Source organism: Rhynchophorus ferrugineus, unplaced genomic scaffold (assembly GCF_030347505.1).
Source record: "Rhynchophorus ferrugineus isolate W39M unplaced genomic scaffold, kcgeb_rfMv2 rfM2, whole genome shotgun sequence".
NCBI classification, from domain to species: domain Eukaryota; kingdom Metazoa; phylum Arthropoda; class Insecta; order Coleoptera; family Curculionidae; genus Rhynchophorus; species Rhynchophorus ferrugineus.
Genome location: NW_027472581.1, coordinates 89,517,353 through 89,529,849, shown reverse-complemented (window position 1 = coordinate 89,529,849; position 12,497 = coordinate 89,517,353). Strand labels below are relative to the sequence as shown.

The 12,497-nt window shown below is 30.6% G+C and overlaps 1 protein-coding gene across 5 annotated transcripts in view; it reads right to left on the bottom strand.

The window, feature by feature from the left end:
- The window catches only part of mub (poly(rC)-binding protein mub), a 435,856-nt gene extending 426,550 nt beyond the window's left edge, over positions 1 to 9,306 (bottom strand). For 3 of the 5 annotated variants that reach the window (XM_076396900.1, XM_076396887.1, XM_076396893.1), the window contains exon 1: positions 8,976 to 9,306. The gene's annotated coding sequence lies outside the window, so the exon portion shown is untranslated. The remainder of the gene's footprint in view (positions 1 to 8,975) is intronic. The other 2 variants (XM_076396902.1, XM_076396888.1) reach the window with 1 other exon arrangement.
- Between the last annotated feature and the right edge of the window lie 3,191 nt (positions 9,307 to 12,497).

The window sequence follows — 12,497 nt, the reverse complement described above, 5'->3', positions numbered from 1 at the left end:
CTCAGATATAAGGTGTTCTAGTTAATAATTCAAGAGTCTTGGCTGGCCAATGGTTTCCATACGGTGAAGAAGGGCGAAAATTAATAGAGACTAGATCTCTGCGAAATCAACAACGTTCTTTCTAAACAATATCAGCACTTTGCTAGAAAGGTGGGAAACTGTTTTAAAAAATGATAATATATTAATAAATAGCGTATTGTAGTTTCTTCATTAAGTACTTTTTCAAAATGGAAATAATCATCAGATAGATTCAAGTACCTAAAAAATCATGTAATGTTACCGAAAGATATTCTTTTAGATTATTATTATTTATACTAAAATGTCAAGTATTATTTACTTATTAATAGTCTAATATCTAGTTATTGTTAGAGTTTATAGTGTGGAGAAAAGATTATATCAAGAAATTAAGAATAAATAATTCAACAGAAAATAATGTATATACAAGAAAATGAGGGGCGCGAACCCCAACGGTATAGGCGCTTAATCAAAACAAACGCTAAATTATAGAAGGGCTAACTACAAATAAGTAAAAATATAAAATTAACCGATATGAATAGGACGAATGGCATATATAGAGAATATAATATGAACAAGACAGGTAAGAATATAAATAAAGAATATGCGAAGGTATACAATAAATGTAAAATTGCGTGATAATTTCTTGAACGTTGATAGAATCTGAGATACCTAGTTCATATTATAGAAGGAACATATAAGTCCCAGAAACTCTCGATATTTCCCGGGAGTATAGTATAGAAAAGTACCTTCCTAATGTTATATAATTAAAAATAGTTCTCATATTCTATTTCATATTAGCTGCAATTAAATATTGTTAAAAGGAGCGATGTTTGGTGTATAAAACGGATAGGATAGGATATAATAAAGAAGTCATCAAACCAAGTTTTAGCTGTTCTGGTGTCCCTATTGGTTTCCATGGTTATATGTTCATTTCTCCTTCCATATAGATATATCGAAATTATTTTTTATAGCCTATCTGAATTTCACGTATATTAAAAAAGTATGTCTCCTAAGTAAAATTTTCGACTTTTTCATGTGATTTAAAAAGTCTCTACGATTTTTTGATCACAGTAATACATCTGCAGTTTTTAAATTCAAACTTAATATGGTTACAATCGCTCTTGTCTTTTACGAAGATCTTCAACGAATAATTATATATTTCCGCAGACATAAGATAATGTTTAACTGTGAAAAATGGTTAGAAGCAGTCACCTTGATATCATATCGAATATGTCCATTAAACAATGTTAGTTATTAAAAAAATGGTACATTAGCAATAATTTATCATTATGACACATATAGAGGTAGGTTATTAATCCTTATCATCCCTTAAATCAATTATAACACACACTTATAGTTATGAAACTTTCTTGTCTGTGGTACGAATCGTTTTCCGACAAAGAAAATATGGATATCGTGTTATTTTTTATTAAATTTCTGGGATCACTTTTTGTCCCTATGTACCTTAAGCTTTCTCTGATCCTCATACTTCCCTTTAAGTAGACAGTTATACTTTTAATATTAAAAAAGTTCATATGGCAGATTACTTAAAACCGCCATATGAAGAACTTTTATTATTACAAAAAGGAAACGTTTATGTATTTTTTTTTCCTGGAAAACGACTTTGATAAGAAAACACAAGGATCAGCCATAATTCCCCACATATATTTTGTATGAATATCCTTATACATTTTTAAAAATATAAGACCAGCTGTTATATAAAGATTACTTTTTGAGTAGTCGAAATAGTCATCTGTTCGCATTTTCTTTAACATTTATAAAAGCATGGATATGGCGGAATAAATATGTGTCCTGTTTACAATCTTTCAGTTGGCCTTAGACTTCATTCACTAGCCCTATTCACTAAGAATAGTCACTGAACAATTTTTAGAAAACATTAAACTCGTTCTAGTATCTTGCTGAACTGAAGAACTTAAGAAACTGTACCATATAGCTACGTGGATTAAAAAAACACAAAGAACAAATGAAAATATCGACACCCCAATGGAACAAAAATGATGTGTACGAAAAAACACTCTTTTTATCTTGAAGAATATGTGTTTCCCTTTCAGACTAGGTTGAAAGTGAAATTATTTGGATCGTCAGGTTAGTCACTGTTTCAGTTTGTCTCGTGTCATTCAGAAAAATGCACATCATCCCTCTCTACACTATGGGGAAATTTTAAATCGTCTAAGGATAACCCACGAAGATAGTTGATATCATTTCCCATTTTTAGATGAAACTTGAAAATCTAGAAATAGAACTGGAAAGACGGTAATAAAAATAGCGTAAAGATATAAAAAAGTTGAAACAGAAAAATAAAAGTTACAATAATTTAATATAATTACGATAAGTTTATTTTGAATTTGATTAAGTTTTATTATTTATAATATTGTTTAAAATGCATTTGGTTCCCTTCAATCTTCTGGTTTCCTACGCCTTATCCAGTAGCTGTTTTGCTACCGCGTTGCTGTATTTAGCAACCTTTCTTCATGTTTAAAATAAAAATCTTGGGTACCTCATTGATCCATTTGATTTTGAGGTCATCGTGCAATTCTTCGTTGGTTATGTGGCGATAATCATTGGTAGATAATCTAAGAATTTTGTTTTGTTTTGGTATCTTTCTGGTGGCATCTAAATTTCAAGTACAAGTTTATATTATATCGAAGTATTCTGACTATATAGTAGAGGTGCAAAACCATAATTTTTAAAAGAAAAAGAACCGGTTGAATTTTACTAAACAAGTTCGCAATTTGTTGGTTGGTTATGTTGCGATTCATTGAACAGATAGAGTATAATTAATATTTTCAGTAGTATTTTTATGTTGCTGGTTCGTAATGATTACTTATTATTTATATTCCTTAAATGCGACATATAGCATCTGTGGATTACTAATAGGAAATATTTTCAATAAAATGGCAAATTAATTTAATATTTCTCAATTAATTCAATTATTTTAAATATTGGATTCAATATATTTTTTTAAATAAAATTGAATATTATCCAATTTAGTTAACTTAGGTTGCTACTGACTCAATAAATGTACAGACTGACGCATGAAGGCACCATTTCTAATCAAATTTCATTAGAAAAAGCACGAGTCCCCGTAATGATAGCTCACAGTCTAATTATATGAGTAACAGTATATAATTTTACATTTTTTGCATAAAACATTTACATAAAATTTTGCAATAGTTGAAGCGTAAATCTACCACTGTATTCAAAGTATCATCAGATAAAACAGCGAGTAAAAAGACGAATAGAAACAATCATTCATTAATTTTTTTTTAGAACAACATGCATATAAATATTACTTTTCTAACTTAGACCAGACACTTATTGATAACTGCAACATTATACAGTTTTTACTTTACAAACCTAATATATTGAAATGATAAAGTACAAGTTTTACGCAGTATTTTTCGACCAAATGCAAGTAAGTTCTCAAAATATAACGATCAGAACTAGAAAAAAAGAACGAACAATAAAAGTTAGGACAGACATGTCTCTTATGGCTTTATGGGTTAGTACAGCGTGGATTCTGATGTAAATATATTGTCACCAGTTGACAGAATAGGCGACAGATGTTTCGCTCAACTAAAGGCTTTCTACTTACAGAGAATTGTCTTAAATATATCACGACGAGCTTAATGTTGTGTATCATCCCAGGAATTTACCGAACGCATCTCTTAAACTTTATGATATATTACGACGTTATTCGAAGCAACTGTGGTAACTAATTATAAAACGGAATATATCAATATTACTATTTCAAATCGGTTAAAGCTACATGTAATACGAGGACAGTTTAGGGACAAGTTAGTGACTTTTTTAATTAAATATTTGTTTCGTCGAGAGATATTTCTATTTTTTAACATGAGTAATCATCGTTTTACTCTTTGCTTTGTTTTTCCCAAATAATTATCTCAAGATAGTTAAAATAGGTGTTTTTTTTTCAGTGATAACTTCCTTATTCGACCTAAATATCTTATCCTCCAGTCATTTCTCCAAGTTCGGAAACAAGAAACACTTCTTGGGGACTACACCTGGGGAATATGCTAAATGGGGCAAAAGCTTGTAGCTAAATTGAGAAATTTTTACCAAAATGCATATAACAGAAAATGAGCGTAGAATAAAAATGATCTATTAACAGGAGAACGAAATAGATAGAAGTAGATGTAGCAGATATAGAGCAGCAGTAGTATTGAATAAAATATAAATAAACTATCTAGGATATGTTTCAGAGTGAAGAAATATATTACCAATATCATTAAGTGTATTAGTTTTGATATTAAAAACGTATAGAATAATACACATTTTTTGTAGCATTGTCAGTAGCAATATGCCCTATTAAATTAATCTGTTATTAGTTTGCTAGCAATTAAATCACGATGTGGAAATTGTTCGAGGGGGAATTTTCAGTTGGTTCATGCGGCAACCATTTACCTTTCTTTTTAATCTTTTCTATCGCATGTAAACACCTCAAAACAGTAGATTCATCAACTGCAAACCTAGTGCTAAAGTCTAGCAATACAATTATTTCGAATTTTTTGGGCATCCAGGGTATTCTGTGTTATTTAAATCAATATGAGTACTTTTGAAACGTTCAAATCAAAATTAATAACTGTAAAATGATTTAGAAGTATCTCCATAAAATTTTAAGTTAGTAAAATGGTGAATTATATTAATATAATATCTATAACAACTTTAAAACTACTCATTAATCAGAAATAACTCGATTGCAATTATGTTAAATCTCCCCCAATAATTGAAATCAAGTTATTCCTTATTAACGAGATGTTAACTACATCCCGTATATTAAGAATGATTAAATATCTTAAGGATGACTTGCCATAAAGGTCGGAATAGTGAATAACATCAAGGTCATTGTTATATTTCAGTACATTTCATAGAAGTTCAGTCAAGTGGATATAAGCTAATCTTCAACTAGAACTGTGACAAATAAGGCCCTTGGCTTAATGTAACTACATCAGTCTGCTCTTTTACGGATTCTTGCCTAAGGCGTAAAACAAATTTTGTAGTAGATGTGTTGTTAGCACTTGTCTAGCCATCGGACACAGGTTTACAAACGTTGAAAATCGTTTATTTAACTAAAAAATATATTTAATTTAAAACATCATTTGCACTGTGTATGTTATCAATCCAGAACTTGTTCATTACTTTCTTAGCTGAATTTAAATAAGCTGATGCCTGGAAATGACAAATCAATAAAGAATCTTAAATAACTTCAAAAAAGTTTAAAATATCTTTTTACCTTGTAACGATATAACATTGAAGTTTGTTTTTCAGTTTGAAAAGTTTTGGTTTTTTTACTTTATTTTGAACTTTCTTAAATTTTATATCAAACTTAGGAGCGTTAATTAAAATGAAGTAAATTGATACAATTTTGTTTCCTATTTATATAAAAAAATACAGATTTTACGACAAGTAAACAGCTAATTTATTATTGTTGTTGATGATTTGGTAATTATAAAATATTTATTACCGATTTATATTTACTGTTTATTTATTGTTTAAATACGATAAATAATATTTGTGGATTTCTTAATTTAACGTATTTTTTATTTCGGTCTACTATAGTACTTTAATTTTATCTATTTTAGTTAAATTCGGTTATAATTAACTCCAGTGTCCAGACTGACGTATCAACGCACCATTGTTCAACAAATTTCATTAAAAAAATGCACATGATTCTACCAAAGCACCCAAATTGTGGTTAGATAAATGAACGAGTAAAAGTAACCAAAGGCGTCTAAAAACATTCATTAAAAAAAACCTGGAAGGAATATCAAAAAGTTAAAAAAGTATTAGAATAAAAAATCATTGTTTTATAATTTACCTCAAATAGTTTGATATTTAAACAATATTCAGAGTTTAACATTATATTATACATTATTATATTATACATACATTATATTATACATACATTTAACATTATATTATACATTTTTTAATATGTAATGAATGTAAATATGTAATGAAAATGCTTTATTATTTATAACTTTTGTTTAGTATATATATATATATATATATATATATATATATATATATATATATATATATATATATATATATATAAACTACATCTCCTATAATAAGAATGATTAAATATCTCATGTGGTCATAAGTTAGTCTTCAACTAGAACTATGACAAATAAGGCCCTTGGCTTGATGTAAAAGGTAACCAAAGGCGTCCAAAAACATTCATTAAAAAACATGGAAGAAATATTATGCCTATATGGTATATAATTTATTTATATTCTCTACTATGTTATCTAGAGATTCTATTTTTAGAAAGTTATTATATATTATAGAGTATTACTTGAATAAATATGTAGAAAATTTAATATTTATAGTATTTTAATTACAATTATTATTTACGCAATAAAAATTATATCATTATAAGTAAAATACTTGCAAATATAAAAATAATTTTCATATATATTCTATACATATATAAAGATTTGTTTTGATAAATTTCAGTTACAAAATCTAAAATATATTTTCCATTTCTCTTATTACATTTTGGTTCATTTATTGAGGATTTTCTTGCGGTATTTTTCGTCCGCCTTACCAATTGTTCCGAATTATGCAAGTGTTTTATTGAAATATATATATAACGGATACAAACAAGTACTTCAGTTAAATTATTAAGCATATTCTACCGAACCAAAAAGAAGAAATTGAAGGGTTTACCAAATATATAGAACAATTTGTAAGAAGAGACTCTGAAAAGAAAAAAAATACAGTACGGGTAACTGTGCTTAGCGTATTGTATGTAAATTTTTAACTACTAAATACAGTCTATCAAGATGTATGTATAATTTAGGCATATCACATAGTGTCTGTTTCAAGTAACGTGTGATCACAGTATATGAAAACATTGAAAAATGTTAGATAAAGATTATGGAAGATATTTCTCCATGAATTTGTTAATTATTTCTGTTTGTATATAACTTTCAGTGATTTTTATTTTTGTTTTTAAAAACTATTATATTAATTATCGTAAATTTCCAATAATATATTTAGTTTTAAAAAATGATTACGTGTATTTATCTGACATGAATCACCATACACACCTAATATTTTCAAAACTGCATTAGATGTTATCAGTGATTCATATGTGCATCAGTAAATATAACTACAAATCTGGGTGTGTTAGTTAGCTGTGTAAATATAGGGTAAACACATAATTTTGGAAGCTCCTCTGTGTAGATTTCATCATCATCATCATCTGTGAAGCTATGAGTAATATTGACAGAATGACCTGATGATTATTGGGTGTTAATGGGTGTTAAAACAACATAATTTATAATCAATATTTAACCGAAACTTATTAACGTCAATTTATAGAGTTCCTATGTGATTATTGCGTACAGTGTGATTTTTTTTGTTGAACCTAAGAAACATATAATATGCTAACAACTAATGTTTGTTATTATTATTTGTTTTATTATAAAAATAACGTAATAGAACTAGCAGTTTGTATTCAAACAAATACACTTGAAAATCGGTCAGTTATGACTTCAGCTTTCCTGGATGTAAAATGAGTACTTGATGTTAATGATAATCTAATTACTAACGTGATTTGCAAAAGGCATTACACGATGGTGGTTCGTGTAAAATGCAAGAAGAATTTGCAGAATTGCAGATTGTTGAGAGTAATCCAAGTAGCTATTTCCAGTCACTTGAAGAAAATGAGAATGATCCAAACGGTTGAATATTTTGTGCCGTATAAATTCAAGCCAAGAGACTTTTACAGTTGAGTACTGTAAAGCAATCCTAAGGTTTTCTGGTGAAATTGAAGATTTTTCGTCTATATTGATAAGGAGCGGTGAAGCTCATTTTTTTCTCAGTGGCCACATCAATAAACAGAGCAGTCAGTTTCGAAGAAAGTAGAATCCTCAACTAATTCATGAAACATCATTGCATCTACTAAAAATAACAGTATGGTGTGGTATTCATGCTGGAAACATCATTGGTCCTTATTTTTTTTAAATAACCAAGGTGTTGCGGTTACAGTTATTGCTGAACGGTACCAAGACATGATTCGAAATTTTCTTGTGCCTGAAATGGAAGAGCAAGGACTAGACAATCTGTGGTTTCAGCAAGATGGGGCCACAGCACACACAGCTCTTTTCCGCGAAGACTAATTTCGCGAAGTTGTTATTTAGTATGGCCAGCCAGATCTCCAGATTTATCAGTACCAGACTTTTTCTTATGGGGTTTTTTAAAATAACAAGTTTCTGTGAATAAACCAGAACGATTCAACATCTTAAAGACAATATTCGTCACGAAATTGAAGAAATCCATCCTCAGATGTTGCAGGATATCACGAAAAATGCCTTAAAAAGAGCCGAAAGTTGCATAGCGAGTCACGGTCACCATTTAGCCGATATAATTTTTCAATGATCACGATGTGAAATATGTAAAGACCTAGTAAACTTTTTATGAAAACCAAACTTACTTATATTTTCTTTGAGAAAAGTTATAGATAACCAAAACGGTGGCGGGACTTTTGACCCACGTTGTCTGAGTCATGAACTGTCTGAGCAGTGCTTCTTACAAAGTACTCGAAAAAAGAAGATAGCGAGAAATAGCGGCTATCGCTGGACAGATTTTTCACAACCAGGCCTCATATGAAAAAAAACTTTTGGAAACTAATTTATAGACCTAATTAAATATAAAAACATATTTTATTAAAATATAATTTTTCTTAAATGATGGTCGCGTAGTTGCTTACTGATATAGCTAATAAAAATTACTTTTAATAATAGTTGTTTGTTACCCCGTTGGAGTGAATATTCGCGGTACTCCTCGACGAATAAAATTACAGAAGAACAAGTTTACGATATCGCTTAAATTAAAGACAAAAATACGCATCGCTTCAGCTCGAGGCTCCGTCCAACAACTAACGGGCAAACAAAATCGCATACTCACCGCATTCGGTTCGGAATTGTCGCAGGATTATTTTCTGCTGCAACGTGGTCGCGCCGTACCAAAATAAACTTTCCAAACTCGGCAAACTCTTACAGACGGAACGGTCCCTTCTCTCTCTCTCTATCGCCTCTCGAAATCGCCAAAAATCGCGATCGTCGTCGATTTGTCGAGGTCGCAGAACGGCAAGAATTAATTACCAAGAACGAAACCTACGAGTCACTGTGTTAAGAGGGTGCACGTTACTCAGGTGGAATCAGGACTATCGGAGCGGGGAGGTTCGGGATCGAAAGATGTATACCGTACGACTCCAATGCCCACTTTGGACTGACGCTATATCCGCGCACGGGGATGCTGGAAGCCGTCGCGACGCCGTGACGTGCGGCGTCCTTGTTTGTTTTATTTAGTATCTAATTATGTAGAAAAGGACGCGCCGTCGGGGATGAACGTCGACGTTTAAAATTCACCTGAGTGAGGTATGATTTATATTTGCTCTATTATTGTGAGATGTGGGCATTATTTCGTCGATAATATTTCATTCGCGAATGGCGCTCGACCAGATTAAAAACGTTATCGATTCAGCGATATTAAATTTATTACGGATGCTCAACAGAACGTATCAATTAAGTTGTAGTGTTTTAATTTGTGTTACAACTATATCGAATATTGTAATAATGAACTAGGAATACAGTACTTTCTGTGTTTCTCACCACAAAATTGTTCGCATAAATTTCCGATACTTATCAAGAATAATGTGCCGTTTTTATGGACGAACTTTTATGACTATTTCCACCACCCCTTTTTTATTATTACTGTTAGTGGTTCAACAATGTGCAATATATAGATAATATACAAAGAATTATTTCAATAAGTGATCTCCAATGTACAGTTTTATTTTAATTAGTGTGTCCTAATCTAAATGTTGTTCTAGGGTCTGTATATGTCTTACAATCACATCAAATGGTGGGAAAGGTTTTAGTTTACGTACTTCATTATCATATCGCACACTTAGCTGATTAGAGAGCACATTGAAGTGCACTAAGACTCTTTAATGTTACTTGAAATTAAAATGTTATATTACACTTGCTATGGTTTATAGAAGGAGCTAGAGTCGTATAACTTCATTAGAGGCATTGTGCGGAGCATTCCCAAATGGTGCTTGTCCTGATTAGAAACCTTATCGATTCGGCGATATTAAATTTATTACGGATGCTCAACAGAACGTATCATTTAAGTTGTAGTGTTTTAATTTGTGTTACAACTAGATCGAATATTGTAATAATGAACTAGGAATACAGTACTTTCTGTGTTTCTCACCACAAAATTGTTCGCATAAATTTCCGATACTTATCAAGAATAATGTGCCGTTTTTATGGACGAACTTTTACGACTATTTCCACCACCCCTTTTTTATTATTACTGTTAGTGGTTCAACAATGTGCAATAAGCATTTCTTGTAATTACAATATACAGATAATATATAAAGAATTATTTCAATAAGTGATCTCCTATGTACAGTTTTATTTTAATTAGTGTGTCCTAATCTAAATGTTGTTCTAGGGTCTGTATATGTCTTACAATCACATCAAATGGTGGGAAAGGTTTTAGTTTACGTACTTCATTATCATATCGCACACTTAGCTGATTAGAGAGCACATTGAAGTGCACTAAGACTCTTTAATGTTTCTTGAAATTAAAATGTTATATTACACTTGCTATGGTTTATAGAAGGAGCTAGAGTCGTATAACTTCATTAGAGGCATTGTGCGGAGCATTCCCAAATGGTGCTTGTCCTGATTAGAAACCTTATCGATTCGGCGATATTAAATTTATTACGGATGCTCAACAGAACGTATCAATTAAGTTGTAGTGTTTTAATTTGTGTTACAACTATATCGAATATTGTAATAATGAACTAGGAATACAGTACTTTCTGTGTTTCTCACCACAAAATTATTCCTATACATTTCAAATACTTATCAAGAATAATGTGCCGTTTTTATGGACGAACTTTTACGACTATTTCCACCACCCCTTTTTTATTATTACTGTTAGTGGTTCAACAATGTGCAATATATAGATAATATACAAAGAATTATTTCAATAAGTGATCTCCAATGTACAGTTTTATTTTAATTAGTGTGTCCTAATCTAAATGTTGTTCTAGGGTCTGTATATGTCTTACAATCACATCAAATGGTGGGAAAGGTTTTAGTTTACGTACTTCATTATCACATCGCACACTTAGCTGATTAGAGAGCACATTGAAGTGCACTAAGACTCTTTAATGTTTCTTGAAATTAAAATGTTATATTACACTTGCTATGGTTTATAGAAGGAGCTAGAGTCGTATAACTTCATTAGAGGCATTGTGCGGAGCATTCCCAAATGGTGCTTGTCCTGATTAGAAACCTTATCGATTCGGCGATATTAAATTTATTACGGATGCTCAACAGAACGTATCAATTAAGTTGTAGTGTTTTAATTTGTGTTACAACTAGATCGAATATTGTAATAATGAACTAGGAATACAGTACTTTCTGTGTTTCTCACCACAAAATTATTCCAATAAATTTCAAACACTTATCAAGAATAATGTGCCGTTTTTATGGACGAACTTTTACGACTATTTCCACCACCCCTTTTTTATTATTACTGTTAGTGGTTCAACAATGTGCAATATATAGATAATATACAAAGAATTATTTCAATAAGTGATCTCCAATGTACAGTTTTATTTTAATTAGTGTGTCCTAATCTAAATGTTGTTCTAGGGTCTGTATATGTCTTACAATCACATCAAATGGTGGGAAAGGTTTTAGTTTACGTACTTCATTATCATATCGCACACTTAGCTGATTAGAGAGCACATTGAAGTGCACTAAGACTCTTTAATGTTTCTTGAAATTAAAATGTTATATTACACTTGCTATGGTTTATAGAAGGAGCTAGAGTTGTATAACTTCATTAGAGACATTGTGCGGAGCATTCCCAAATGGTGCTTGTCCTGATTAGAAACCTTATCGATTCGGCGATATTAAATTTATTACGGATGCTCAACAGAACGTATCAATTAAGTTGTAGTGTTTTAATTTGTGTTACAACTATATCGAATATTGTAATAATGAACTAGGAATACAGTACTTTCTGTGTTTCTCACCACAAAATTATTCCAATAAATTTCAAATACTTATCAAGAATAATGTGCCGTTTTTATGGACGAACTTTTACGACTATTTCCACCACCCCTTTTTTATTATTACTGTTAGTGGTTCAACAATGTGCCCTATGGGCAATAAGCATTTCTTGTAATTACAATATACAGATAATATATAAAGAATTATTTCAATAAGTGATCTCCTATGTACAGTTTTATTTTAATTAGTGTGTCCTAATCTAAATGTTGTTCTAGGGTCTGTATATGTCTTACAATCACATCAAATGGTGGGAAAGGTTTTAGTTTACGTACTTCATTATCATATCGCACACTTAGCTGATTAGAGAGCACATTGAAGTGCACT